The 14,720-nt window shown below is 41.2% G+C and overlaps 1 pseudogene; it reads right to left on the bottom strand.

Moving 5' to 3' along the window:
• Positions 1 to 13,638: 13,638 nt before the first annotated feature.
• On the bottom strand, positions 13,639 to 14,457 carry LOC142833518 (proteasome activator complex subunit 1 pseudogene; annotated as a pseudogene).
• Between the last annotated feature and the right edge of the window lie 263 nt (positions 14,458 to 14,720).

The raw sequence follows: 14,720 nt of genomic DNA on the forward strand, positions 1-14,720 counted from the left end.
ACACCTGAAACCCAAATAAAAAACGGGAAGCCATGGCACGCATCTCCAGTCCCAGCTTATAGGCCAGCTGGTCTAGAGGACGCCACACAGCAGCAGCAACAAGAGAGACTCTGCCTCGGTAAGGTGGGCGATGAGACCTGACCTCCACACCCATGCTCTGGCAGGCACGGGGTCCCACTACCACATCCTAATTCAAAATGTAACAAAGGCCTTAACTTAGACCTGGAACTGCTGCAGGCAAACATAGGTGCGCGCCATGACATAGACACAGGTCCGGACTCACTGAAAAGGGACTCCACGAACGCAGGGAATGGCCCCAAGAACTGGTGAAGGACACTGAATTGTGTTAAAGGCTCCTGCACAGCGAACGAACAAACCAGGAGAAGGAAGAAACAGCCTGCAGAGTGGGAGACATTTGCCAAGCATGTGTGTGACAGGGGATTAATATCGCAAAGAACTTCAAAAATTAAATACCAGTAAAAACAAATCATCCAATCAGTGAACTGACTAATTAAATTGAACAGACAGCCCTCAAAGGAAGAAATTCAAATAGCCGATAAATATTTGCAAAAGTGTTCAACATACTTAGCTGTCAAGGGAAATACAAATTAAAACTGCCCTGAAATTTCATTTCACCCCAGTTAGAATGGCTATCATCAAGAAAATAAAAGGCAGCCAATACTTGCCAGGGTGTGAGGAAAGAGGAACCCTCTTATGCTGCTGGTAGAAGCATAAAGTAGTACAGCCTCTATGGAAATCAGTGTAGAGGGTCCTCAAAAACCTAAAAATGAAACGTCCATAAAAATGATTCGGCAACAACCGTTCTGGGCATATACACAGAGGACTCAAAGTCTGCATGCTAGACAGATACACGTATCTCTGTGTTTATTGCGATCCTATTCAGAATAGCCAAAATACAGAGTTGGCCATCCTGCAGATGGATGTTTGAAGGAAATGTAGAATATATGCACAATGGGATTTATTCAGATACTAAAAACGAATGAGATTATAAAGTCTGTAGGAAAATGTATAGAACGGTGTGGGACCATTCCACACAGTTAAATCGAATGGTATGTTAAATGAAGTAAGCCAGATTAAGAAAGACAAAGATGATGGGTTTTCTCTTGTATGCAGAACCTTGGTTTTGTATATGTGTATAAAACACGAAGTAGAAAGGGGACTATGAGAAGGATGGAGGTCTGAAGGGAAGGGAAGAGGAGCAAGAGAGCGGATTGTGATGTATATGTCCTAATAGCAAAATGGGAGAGTGTTGAAAGAAAGGGGACCAACAAGAGGGAGAGAAGGGGGATAGAGAAGGTAGTGGTGGGGCAAATAAAGAGCAAAGTTTAGCAATTTGTATGTATGAAAAAGTCACAATGAAACCCATTTCTGGGGGCTGGAGAGATGGCTCAGAGGTTGAGAGCATTGCCTGCTCTTCCAAAGGTCCTGAGTTCAATTCCCAGCACCACATGATGGCTTACAACCATCTGTAATGAGATCTGGTACCCTCTTCTGGCCTGCAGGGATACATGGAGGCCAAGTGTTGTATACATAATAAATAAATAAATATTAAAAAATAAAATTAAAAGCAAGCATGTGAAGCAGTGGGTTTCAAAAAAAAGAAACCCATTTCTTTGCTCACAAAAATAAAAAGTATAATTAAAATTATAATTTTCTGGAAAAGCAAATTATTAATTTATTAATTCTTTGATATTTCATACAATGTATTTTGATCATATTTACCCCCAGTTGTCCCTTCTAACTCCTTCCGGATTTATCCCATCCTCCTACCCACTCCAAATTTTGTGTCCTTTTGTGTTTTAAGAATCCATTAATTACTGTTTGTGTTGCCCATATACTTCTGGGTGGGGGGCCGTCCACTGGAGTGTGGTTGACCTATTTGGAGCCATATCCTCAAGAAAATTGACTCTTCCTCCCTCAGAAGTTATTCGCTGCCTTTAGTTGCTGGGGGAGGGGCGGCGCTCTAATGGATCCTTCTAGCTCCATGCTAGAATGTTGATCTGTGCACACACCTGCAGCTGCTGTTGTGGTTTTATTCTGGTTTTACCCAACCTCTGACTCATATGTCTGTCCGCCCCCTCTTCCATGCTGGTCCCTGAGTCTTGGGAGGAGGTGTGATATAGATGTTCCATTTGAAGCTGAACACTTCCGTGACTTTCATTCTCTGCACGTTGACCAGTTGTGAGTTTCACAATGTCCTGCCGATAATTGTTGCAGCAAACTATTAACTTTAATGTAACTATAAATATCACAATACTTGTATCAAATATTTAGCATCTCAGGTTTTGTAACATTTGCACAAATTGTTCAACATTCAATTTTTGTCATTTTAAGTCTAAAATTTAATTGTTTTCTAGTTTTGTTACAATGTATTCTTCTGAAAATGCATAACTTTGATAATGCACATATTTTTGTTGCAGTAAAATATTATCTATCCTTCCTACTACATCCTATTCAGAAGTGGAACTATTGGACTGGAGGGATGGCTTAGAGCTTTACAGAAGCTCCTCAGTCTCAGGAGGTCCCATTTATTAATTGTTTCTTTCAGTGTCTGTGCTGCTGGGGTTATATTTAGGAAGTGGTCTCCTGTGCCAATGAGTTCTAGTGTACTTCACACTTTCTCTTCTAGAAGGTTCAGTGTGGTTGGTTTTATGTTGAGGTCTTTGATCCATTTGGACTTGAGTTTTGTGCACGGTGATAGATATGGGTCTATTTTCATTCTTCTACATGTTGATATCCAGTTATGGCAGCACCATTTGTTGAATATGCTTTCTTTTTTCCATTTTATATTTTTTGCTTCTTTGTCAAAAATCAGGTGTTTGTAGGTGTGTGGATTGATATCTGGGTCTTCGATTCAGTTCCATTGGTCCTCCTGTCTGTTTTTATGCCAATATTAGGCTGTTTTCAGTACTATAGCTCTGTGGTAGAGTTTGAAGTCAGGGATTGTGATGCCTCCAGAAGTTCCTTTATTGTACAGGATTGTTTTGGCTATCCTGTGTTTTTTTTTTCATATGAAGTTGAGTATTGTTCTTTCGAGGTCTGTGAAGAATTTTACTGGAATTTTGGTGGGCATTGCATTGAATCAGTAGATTGCTTTTGGTAAGATTGCCATTTTTACTATGTTTATTCTACCTACTTAAGAGCATGGGAGATCTTTCCACCTCTGGTGTCTTCTTCAATTTCTTTCTTCAAAGATTTAAAGTTCTTGTCATACAGTTCATCCACTTGTTTGGTTAGAGTTCTTCCAAGATATTTTCTCTTATTTGTGGCTATTGTGAAAGGTGATGTTTCTCTGATCTCTTTCTCAGCCCATTTATCATCTATGTTCAGGGGGAATACTGATTTTTTCGAGTTAATCTTGTATTCTGCTACATTACTGGAAGTGTTTATGAGTTGTAGAAGTTCCTTGGTAAAATTTTTAGGGTCCCTTATGTAAACTATCATATCATCAGCAAACAGTGAGAGTTTGACTTCTTTTTTCCAATCTGTATCCCCTTGATCTCCTTTTGTTGTCTTATTGCTCTAGCTAGAACCTCAAGTAATATATTGAATAGCTATGGAGAGAGTGGACAACCTTATCTTGCTCCTGACTTCAGTGGAATTGCTTTGAGTTTCTCTCCATTTAGTTTGATGTTGGCTGTTGGCTTGCTGTACATTGCCTTTATTATGTTTAGGAATGTTCCTTTTTTCCCTGGTCTCTCCAAGACCTTTCCCATGCAGGGGTGCTGTATTTTATTGAAGGCCTTTTCAGTATCTAATGAGATGATCATGTGGGTTTTTTTTTTCAGTTTGTTTATATGGTGGATTACATTGACAAATTTTCATATGTTGAGCCATCCCTGGATCTCTGAGATGAAGTTGATTTGATTATGGTGGATGATTTTTCTGGATTCTGTTTGCCAGTATTTTAATAAGTATTTTTGTATTCATGTTCATGAGGGAGATTGGTCTGTAATTCTCTTTCTTAGTAAGATCTTTGTGTGATTTGTGTATCAGGGTAATTGTAGCCTCATAAGAGTCTGGCAATGTTCCTTCTATTTGTTTCTGTTGTGAGGAACAATTTCAGGAGTATTGGTATTAATTCTTCTTTGAAAATCTTGTAGAATTCTGTGTTGAAACCATCTGGTCCTGGACTTTTTTTGGTTGGGGGACTTTTGATGACTGTTTTTATTTCTTTAGCAGTTATAGGTCTGTTTGATTATCTGGTCTTGATTTAATTTTGGTAAGTGATATTTATCCAGAAAATTGTCTGTTTCCTTTAAGTTTTCCAATTTTGTGGAGTACAGGTTTTTGAAATATGACCTAATGAATCCCTGGATTTCTTCTGTATCTGTTGTAATTTCCCCCTTTTTATTTCTGATTTTGTTAGTTTGGATATTCTCTCTCTGCCTTTAAGTTAATTTGGATAAAGGTTTGTCTATTTTATTGATTTTCTCAACAAACCAGCTCTTTGTCTCATTGATTCTTTGTATTGTTTTCTTTGTTTCTTTTTTGTTGATTTCAGCTCGAAATTTGATTCCTGCCCTCTAGTACTCCTGGGTGAGTTTGTTTCTTTTTCTTCTTGAGTTTTCAGGTTTCTGTTAACTCATTAATGTGGGATTTTTCCAGCTTCTTTATGTAGGCATTTAGTGTTATAAACTTTCTTCTTTACACTATTTTCATTGTGTTCCATAAATTTGGGTATGTTGTGCGGTCATTTTCATTGAATTTTAGAAGTTTTTGATTCTTCCTTTATTTCTTCCTTGACCCATTGATGATTCAGGTGAGCATTGTTTAATTTCCGTTTGTGGGCTTTCTGGAATTAGTGTTGCTGTTGAATTCTAATTTTAAGCCATGGTGATCTGATAAAATACAAGGGCTATTCAAATTATTTTGTATTTGTGGAGGCTTGGTTTGTTACCTAGTATGTGGTCAATTTTTGAGATAGTTCCATGAGTCGCTAAGAAGGTATATTCTTTTATGTTTGGATGGAATGTTCTATGATGTCTGTTAAGTCCATTTGAGTCATAACATCTGTTCGTTCTCTTATTTCTCTGCTAATTTTTTGTCTGATAAACCTGTCCAGTGTTGAGAGTGGGGTGTTGAAGTCTCCCACTATAAGTGTGTAGGGTTTAATGTATGTTTTAAGCTTTAGTGTGTTTCTTTTACGTATGAGGGTGCCCTTGTATTTGGGGCATAGATGTTCAGTGTTGAGATTTCCTCTTGATGGATTTTTTTCTGTGACTAATATGAAATGTCCTTCTTTGTCTCTTTTGATTGATTTTAGTTTGAAGTCTATTTTGTTAGATATTAGGATAGCTACACCAGCTTGTTTCTTAGTCCATTTGATTGGAAAAATTTTTTTCCCAACTCTTTACTCTGAGGTGATGTCTGTCTTTGAGGTTGAGGTATCTTTCTTTTTCTTTTTTTTTAAAGATGTATTTATTTGTTTTATGTATGTAACATGTTTGCCTGCACATCAGAAGAGGGCATCAGATCTTATTACAGATGGTTGTGAGCCACCATGTGGTTGCTGGGAATTGAACTCAGGACCTCTGGAAAAGCAGTCAGTGTTCTTAACCTCTGAGTCATTTCTCCAGCCCCTGGGTGTGTTTCCTGTATGCAACAGAAGGATGGATTCTGTTTTCGTATCCAATCTGTTAGCCTGTGTCTTTTTATAGGTGAGTTGAATCCATTTATAGTGACCAGTGATTCCTAGTTCCTGTTATTTTAGTTTTCGTTGTTGGTGATATTATTGTATGTGTTTTCCCTTTGGGATTTGCTGCTGTGAGGTCATCAATTGCCTGTGTCTTTGTTGATGTAGCCAACTTCCTTGTGTTGGAGTTTTCCTTCTAGTACTTTGTGTAGGGCTGAGTTTGTGAATAGATATTGGTTAAATCTGATTCTGTTATGGAATCTCTTGTTTTGTCTGTCTATGGTGATTGAAAGTTATGCTGGATATACTAATCTGGGCTGGCATTTGTGGTCTCTTAATATATGCATAATGCTTGACTGGGACCTTCCAGCTTTTATTGTTTCAATTAAGAAGTCAGGTGTAATTCTGATAGGTCTGTCTTTATATTTACTTGGTCTTTTTCCTTTGCAGCTCTTAATAGTCTTTCTTTATTCTGTATTTTAGTGTTTTGATTATTATATGGCAAGGGGACTTTTTTTTTAAATCCAGTCTATTTGGTGTTCTGTAAGCTTCTTGTATCTTCATACACATATCTTTCTTTAGGTTAGAATTTTTTTTCTATGATTTTGTTGAATATATTTTCTGTGCTTTTGAGTTGGACTTCTTCTATCCCTATTATTCTTAGGTTTGGTCTTTTTATGATGTCCCATATTTCCTGGATATTTTGTATTAAACTTTTGTTAGATTTAATGTTTTCTTTAACTGATAGATCTATTTCCTCTATTGCATCTTTAGCACTCGAGATTCTCCCTTCCATCTCTGGTATTCTGCTGTTCATGCTTGCATTTGTGGTTCCTGATCATTTTCTCATAATTTCTGTTTCTATAATTCCCTTGGTTTGTGTTTTCTTATTGTCTCTATTTTGGTTTTCAAGTCTTGAATCATTTCTTTCATCTGTTTGATTGCTTTATGTTGGTTTTCTTTAAGGGATTTGTTGATTTCTTCCAATGTTTTGTTTGTCTTTTCCTCCATTTTTTTGAGAGAATTTTTCATTTTCTCTTTAAGGGTCTCAAACATTCTCCTAAAGTTATTTTTTAGGTCGTTTTCTTTTGCTTCATATATATATGGATGTTCACATTTTGCTGTTGCAGGGCCACTAGTTTTTGTTGATGTCATGTTGCTCTTTGTGGTATTGAGTATGCTCTTACCTTGTCTACCCATCTTTCCCTCTGATTGGTGTAGTTGGGGCTGTCTCTGGTGATCAATCTTCCAGATGCCAGTGAATCCAAGACTCAGATGGTTATTCCTCATGGTACAGTCAGGGCCACAGTTCCAGTCACCCCGGAGGTCACTCGGTGTTCCCGGAGGTCACTTGGTGTTCCCGGAGGTCACTCCGTGTTCCCAAATACCCAGCAGCTGATTCCCAAATTATCACACAGAGGCTTAATATAAATTATAAATGCTTACTGGTGAAATTTTTTCAAGATTATTTATTGATGTCAGCTCTACAAATAACATGATAGAATGAATGTTTGAGGGCACAATTCAGGATGCATTTTTAAACACAAGAGGAAGTAAAGAAAAAGAGGCTACATTTTCAGTCATGTTCTGTCCTTGAAAACTCCTAGATGGACAGTCAAACAGCCTAGGAGACTTTATAGAATCCGCACAATTCTCACAAATACTAAACTGAATGATTCTTGACAACAGCTTATGAAAGTTTGAAAGTACAGATGTACGAATCTTTCTCCAAATCATACATACATACATTTCCTGATATAATTTTGCTAGGTATCCATGAGTTTCATAAAAAATACCCTTCATAAATGTAGAAGGCCTTTCATTTCCTCTTTTGTGTTTAACAATGATGCATAACATTATTCAGTACTACAAATCCTTAGAGGTTTTGTATTGGTTTTGACTTTTTTTTTAAATTTCTGCCTCCTCCCCGCCTCCGCCTCCCATTTCCCTCCCCCACTCCCCTTCCCCTCCCTCTCCAGCAGCATTCAGGGTTCCCTGCCCTGTGGGAAGCCCAAGGTCCTCCCCCCTCCTTCCAGGTCCCAGTCCAGCTGGCCTTGGTGAGTTCCCAATAGATCAGCCCCATTGTCTCAGTGTGTGGGTGCACCCCTCGCAGTCCTGACTTCCTTGCTCATGTTCTCCCTCCTTCTGCTCCTCATTTGGACCATGGAAGCACAGTCCGGTGCTCCAGTGTGGGTCTCTGTCTCTATCTCCTTTGATCGCCAGATGAAGGTTCTATGATGATATGCAAGATATTCATCAGTATGACTATAGGGTAGGGCCATGAAATTATATTCTTATAAGCAGCATATGATTAATTCTTCATTTTTTTTTGTGTGTGTGTGTGTGTGTATGCACGGTGTCATGGCACATGTGTGGAGGTCAGAGGACAACTCGTGGAAATTGGTTTTCTTTTTTCACCATGTAGGTCCTTGGGATCAAACTCAGGTTGTTAGGCTTGGAAACAAGCACCTTTATTTACTGCACCACAAACTGTCCAACCCCTCTGGCCCCACAGTGTGTGTGTGTGTGTGTGTGTGTGTGTGTGTCTTTGTGTTGCTTGGGATCAAACCCAAGGGCTTATCCATGTCAGTCAGGATTGTGCTCTATTACTGAATTATGCCCCTAATCCCAGAGGTGAATTTTAATGTTCTTTTAAAAACTTTAAATTGTTGTGTCGGGAAAATGGCTCAATAGGTAATGTGCTTTCTGTGCAAGTGTGATGCCTGAGCTCAAATACCCAGAACCCACACAGAGCTGGGCATGGCAGCATGCATCTGCAATCTCTGTCCAGAAGAAAACAGAAGACCCCAGATACAACCCTGTGTTTGATTTTATCCTCTTACTTACTTGCAGAGCTGCAGATCAAACCCAATGCATCTTGTCTACTAAACAAGTGTGCTACCACTGAGCTACACCCCAGCCCTGTCTTAAATATCAAATTTTAAACACAAATAATTTTATGTGTTTATAGAAATGGTAGAATTAAAGTAACTGAAGTTTTATTTCTTCTTCATTATGTCTATTGTCATTATTTGTATCAAGTTTACTATTCAAATGTGGAAATATATGGCCCCATAGTCATTAGAGACAGGGGATTAGAGTGTCTTTAATGAATGCAGACAATTCTGAACCATTATGAACTTACTCAAAACAAATGTGCAGCTTGGTATGATTGTGTTGGAGCCTGACTCAATTACTTCGATGTAGAATATATTGTTTAAATAATAAAAGGGGATAATTGGAAGTTTATGTATATAGTATTACAGTTCACAATGCACTGCACAATTGTCCAAAACTTAAACCAAAAAAATATCTGGGGAGATTGCATATTTTACTCACTGGTGTATTTTTAAGTTATTGGTAGACGGTGTTGATACGAGGGCTCAGCATTAAGAACACTGGCTGCTCTTGCAGAGGACCTAGATTCAGTTCTTAGCACCCTCATAGTGGCTCACATCTGTCCATGACTCCAGTTCCAGGGGACCCAATGCCCTCTTTTGGCTTTTGTGGGTACCAAGTATGCATATGCTATACATTCAGACATACACAGACAGGCATGCAGGCAAAAATACTCATATATGTCATAAAGATAAATCTTTTTTTTAAAAAAAACCCTATATCTATCTTTAGTTGGTTTTATTACTGTTTTTGTGGTTCCTATGCTTACATACTTAGAAGAGTTTCTTCCCTTACTGCCTTTATTCAGAGCAGATAAAACCATGGTGGGGAGCATGTGACAGAACAAAGCTATCACCTTAGTGAATCAGGAAGCAGAGAAAAAAAAGAGGCAATCATGGGCATAGTGTTCTTCAAATGCACACCTCAGAGACCTGCTTCCTCCAACTAGGCTCTACCCTCTAACAGGAATCCACCCAAACACTTCCCATAGTCCTACCTCCTGGAGAGCAGTCCTTCAACACAGGAGTCTAGATACAGGATGGCAGGGCTTGGGGGGAGGGGAAACATCATATCTAAACAGTAACATTCTACTCTTGAACCCTGAATCTCGCCATCTTCCTCTTCCATAATGCAAACTATATTTAGTTCATCTCCAAGAGTTTCCAGGTCCAGTGTTTCTCAAGTTCCAAATTCAAAGTCTCCTCTGAGACCCAAGGCAAAGTTTTAGATGCAATCCTTTGTAAAAACAAAACAAAAAAATTACATACGTATACAATAGTGGAACAGACCTAGGGTAAATACCATTTCAAAAGGAATGCATAGGAGACTACCAAGGAAGAATCAAACAAAGCAAGACAAAAGCCAAACGTTAGATCTTGCAGATCCATTTCACATAAGTCACATGGTAGTGTGATATAAGCCCCCAAGGGTTTGGGCAGCCCCACCACTAAGGTCTTGTCTTCCACACGGTTTCTCTCTTGGGCTGACTTTCCTTGCTGCCTGTGGCTTTCCTTGATAAACATCCCATAATCTTGGCATCTCAGGTTTCTTGGAGTCTCCATTCAGCTTCAGTTTTACCCTCATACCTTCATGCATTTCCATCCCAAGTGCTGCCCACAAGGCATCCCAACCATGCCACACACTGCCTGGCATCCTAGGCCTGTCTTTGGACTCTTGGTGGCAGCCTCTGCAACCCCCAGTTCTCAGATTCTATATGCCTGAACAATTTACATCTCGTGGATGACACCAAGGTCTGCTGAGAAATCAAATGGTAGATGGACTCTCTTGTATCAAGGTTGCTATGGCCTCTGAGTGCCTACACAGCTGGCTCTAGGGAAACAGGTTAGGTTTTCCCATGAGAGGAGAGTGCTCCGGAGTGTTCTTCTCAAAGTTGCACCTTTCGAGTGAGTTTACACATTTATAATCTTTAGCCTATGATGAATGAGGCCCAAGCAACTCTTAAGACGGCTCCAAAGTATGTTTCTTACTGTTTGTACAAAGTGGTGACCTGTTTGAGCATTGCTGATGTCTACCTTCCCTGGCCTATCTTTTCATGGGTGCCCTTTTCAGTCAAACTACAAGTTTTCAAATCCACCAATTCTGCTTTTTGTTCCTGATTCTTGCTGTAAGTCTGCCTGAAATAAGTAAGTAATAACCATGCCAAATCCTGAACACTATACTGCCCTGTCATTTTCTGTACCAGTTAAGTAGTTCACAGCTTTAAACTCAATGTCCCACATATTCTCAGAGAATGAGCAAAATGTGGACCATTTCTTGGCTAGAATGTAACGTGATTGGTCCCTATACCTGCTCCTAATAGAGTGCCCATTTTCCACTCAAAACCTCATTGCCTACATCTGATGAGCCTTTCGGTCTCCTGAGATCACAGCAGAATCACTCAGTAAGCTTCACTATTCAGTACTGTAAACATCTCTAAGCATTTCCAAATTCTTCCCACAAATCAGTCCAAAGGCATCTGAATCACACTGTCAGGAAAGGTCACAGCAATGACCCTACTTCTTAGAAGTAATTTTCAATATTAGAAAGCAATTTGTCATATAGTGGCCTATTATTTGTGTTTTAATAAATAGACCTTGCCTGAAGATCTGAGTGCAAAGCAGCTACACTAACAGCCATACAGGCCAGGGAGTGGTTGTAGTAATAGGAGTGGCGGGGCTGTGTCCCCAGCACCCCGGCCGCCTGCTAGCTTATGCCTCAAAATAATTACACGGACACTGTATTCTTTTAAACACTGCTTGGTCCATTAACTCTAGCTCTTACAGGCTAATTCTCATATCCCGATCAACCCATCTCTAATAATCTGTGTAGTATCAGTCTTACCGGGAAAGATTCTAGCCTACGTCCATCCTGGGTCTGAGCTTCATGCGTCTGCCTGGGACAGGGGAGCATGGCCTCTGCTCCAGAGAGCAGAGCTGTCGAGTCTGAACTCACTTCCTCTTCCTCCCAGCATTCTGTTCTGTTTACTCCACCCACCTATGTTCTAACCAATAAAATGGGCCAAGGCAGTTTCTTTATTAGCCAATGACTTTCCTCCATCAAGTGGTGGCACACACCTTTAATCCCAGCACCCACACACTAGTTAGCCATAAAGGATGGGCGGTGGTGGTTGCGCGTCTTTAATTTCAGCACTAGAGAGGAGTATAAGATGGGAGGAGACAGGTCTCAGGCTCAACCTCAGTCTGAGAATTTATGGAGGCAGGATCTCCCATTTCGGTCTGAGGTAGAGGTAAGAGCCAGTGGGTGGCCACTTTGCTTTTCTGATCTTCAGCTTGAACCCCAATATTTGTCTCTGGGTTTTTATTATTCATGCAACATTGTCACTGTGATGAAATAATGAGAGAGAGCAATGGAAGGAAGGAAAGACTTGTGGCTCAGTTTTAGAGGTTTCAGTCCATTGTCAATTGGCCTCTTTGATATCAACTGGTGTTAAGACAGCCAGAGCATAATGGTGGGAAGTATGTGGTGGAAAAAAGCTGCTCGCCTCATCACAGCCAGAAGACAGAGAGAAAATGAGTTCAGGAAGTGTTATGTTCTTCAAGCACACATCCCTAGAGACCTACTTCCTCTAACGAGCTCCCATCTCCTCACAGATCACGGGGTAAGAACTCACCAATGGATAAGTCCATCGTGAAGTCACTGTCTTTGTCTTACTCTGCTTTCTATTGCTGTGATAAAATGCTTGGCAAAAGCAACTGGGGGGACAAAAGGCTTTATTTGGCTCACATGTCTCGATCAGTCTATGACTGAGGGAAGCAACAACCGGAATTGAAGTAGAAGCCATGGAGGAATGTTACTTGCTGGCTCGCTCTCCATAACTCTCTCAGCCTACTTTTTAATATAACTCATGACTTCCTCCTGCCCAGAAGCGGCACAGCCCACAGTAGGACCCTCGCAGATCAATCATTAATCAAGAAAATGCTCCCATAGCCTTGCTTTGGGGCCAATTGATGGAGGCACATTTCTCAATTGTGTTCCCCTTTCCCAAAATAACGAAACAAAAGTCAAGAACAAAACACAGAAAATCAACCAGCCCAGCTCTCATGTCCCAAACACTTCAATAGCACTACCAGACGGGGACAAAATTGTCGGTACATAAGCCTTTAGGGAGATACTTCATATGTATACTTTAACAGAGAGGCAAACACCTGTCTAAAGTAAGAAAGTCAGTAAAGATGCAGAACCAGGCATTTGCATGTATGTCTGTGCATTGTATGTGTGCCTGGCACCCTTACCCCCAGAGGCCGAAAGATGGCATTGAATTCCCTGGAACTGGACCTATAGATAGTTGTGAGCTGCCAAGTGGATGCTGGGAGCAGAACCTGTGTCCTCTACAACAGCAGCAAGCACTGCTTAAGTGACCGCTGGGCCATTCTCCAGCCTCTCTTTGATCTCTCTGTTGTTTTGTTTTGTTTTTCGAGACAGGGTTTCACTGTGTAACAGCCATAGCTCTTCTGGAACTAGCTTTGTAGACCAGGCTGAGATCCCCCTGCTTCCACCTCTGAGTGTTTGGGATTAAAGGCACTCGCCACCCCTGCCCTGCTCCTCTCTAAATCTTGTTTTTTTTTCTTCCTTTTTGTACAGCACATGTTTTACACGGAACAGAAGAGCCCTTTCCCCCACATTGTATTCAGTCCGGTAGAGTCCAGGTTCTGGTGCTCTTGCCGACAGTTCTCATTGGAGACACTTCAAGCTTTGCCACTTAGCACATTCTCCAGGGCTCTGGTTACCTCATCAGCACTCAGGTTGTTGGCCAAAAGCGTAGCAGGCCCAGATCTTGGGTTCCACCTCCAAACATTAGCTGGTTGGAATGGGCAGGCCAGGGTACACCTTCTTCTTGTAACCTTGCTGGATGCAATCCCTCACACCCTGGCTGCCCGGTGAACGCTAGCATTAAGGGATTTGACTCTCACGTAGCCCCAGCTTCTTTTTTTGGGGGGAGGGCAACCATATATTTATTGTGTTTGGGAGGCAGAGTAAGGGGGAAATCCCAGCAGGAAGAAGATTGGGTACAGTCTATAATTCCCGGTGAAGAGCAGGAAGGTCTCTATTGTACCCCATATCGGAATGAGAGAGGGGGCTCAGTAGATCATTCCCTTTGTTTCTCCACAGGGCTTCTTGAGCTTCTTGAAGTTCTTCAGGATGATGTCGTATAACACAGCATAAGCATTACGGATCTCCGTGACCATCAGCCGGATGTCCTGGTACTCTGCCTCGTCCAGCTCGTGCACCAGCTGCCGATAATCACCCACGTGGGGCTGTTTGGCTGCTTTGGCCACTGCGTCACCCCTCTCTGAGAAGTACTTAGAGATTTGAGTGTGGAAGCCCTCCCGCTTGGTGTGAAGGCTGGTCATCAGCTCAAACACCTTCTCCTGGACAGCCACTCCAAAGTTATTCCCATCCTCTATCCGAGGTATCTGCAGTTGCAGCCACGTAGTGACCAGATTGAGTTGCTCAGTGACATCCTTGATCTCAGGCTTTAGGCGCTTCAGGAGGACCACAATCTTCTCATTGCAGTTGACTGGGCCACAGGGAGGACCTTTTTCTTCATCTTCCCCCTTCTTCTTCTCATCCTTCTCTTCCTTCTCCTGTTGTTTCTTCCGCTCCTCCTTCTCTTTCTCCTTGACTGGATCAGGTATGGGAATGTCCAGTGGAGCCTTCAGACTGCTCAGGTTGGTTTCATTGAGATCTGGCTCCTTTAAGAATGCATCCAGCTCTGCGATCTTCTTGGGAAAATAGCTCCCAAGCAGGTTTTCTGTCTTGCTACACAGGTCTTTGCGGAACACATCCACCTTGGCTTGGGCTTCAGGATGGACCCTCAGTGTGGCCATGGTCGGAGCAGGCGGGGGGCTAAGCGACGCGCGAGGAGTCTGGAGTGGGCAGCGGGAAGGTAGCCCCAGCTTCTTACAGATCACTCGACTAGCCGCAGCGGCTGCCATCTTTACTCCTTCTTTATGAAATAATGGCTCCCAATTAAAGCAGGGAGATTAAATAGGATTGTGACTGTGACTATGAACTGGTACCAATGGAAAATATGCCACTTTATTACTAATGATAACAATAATTATACAGATTACTTGTTGAACACCTTCACATACTAGGCATCATGAAAGGCATTTTTTTAAAGTTAATTTTAAATTGGAACAGT

The sequence above is a fragment of the Microtus pennsylvanicus genome, chromosome 13 (genome assembly GCF_037038515.1).
Source record: "Microtus pennsylvanicus isolate mMicPen1 chromosome 13, mMicPen1.hap1, whole genome shotgun sequence".
NCBI classification, from domain to species: Eukaryota; Metazoa; Chordata; class Mammalia; order Rodentia; family Cricetidae; genus Microtus; species Microtus pennsylvanicus.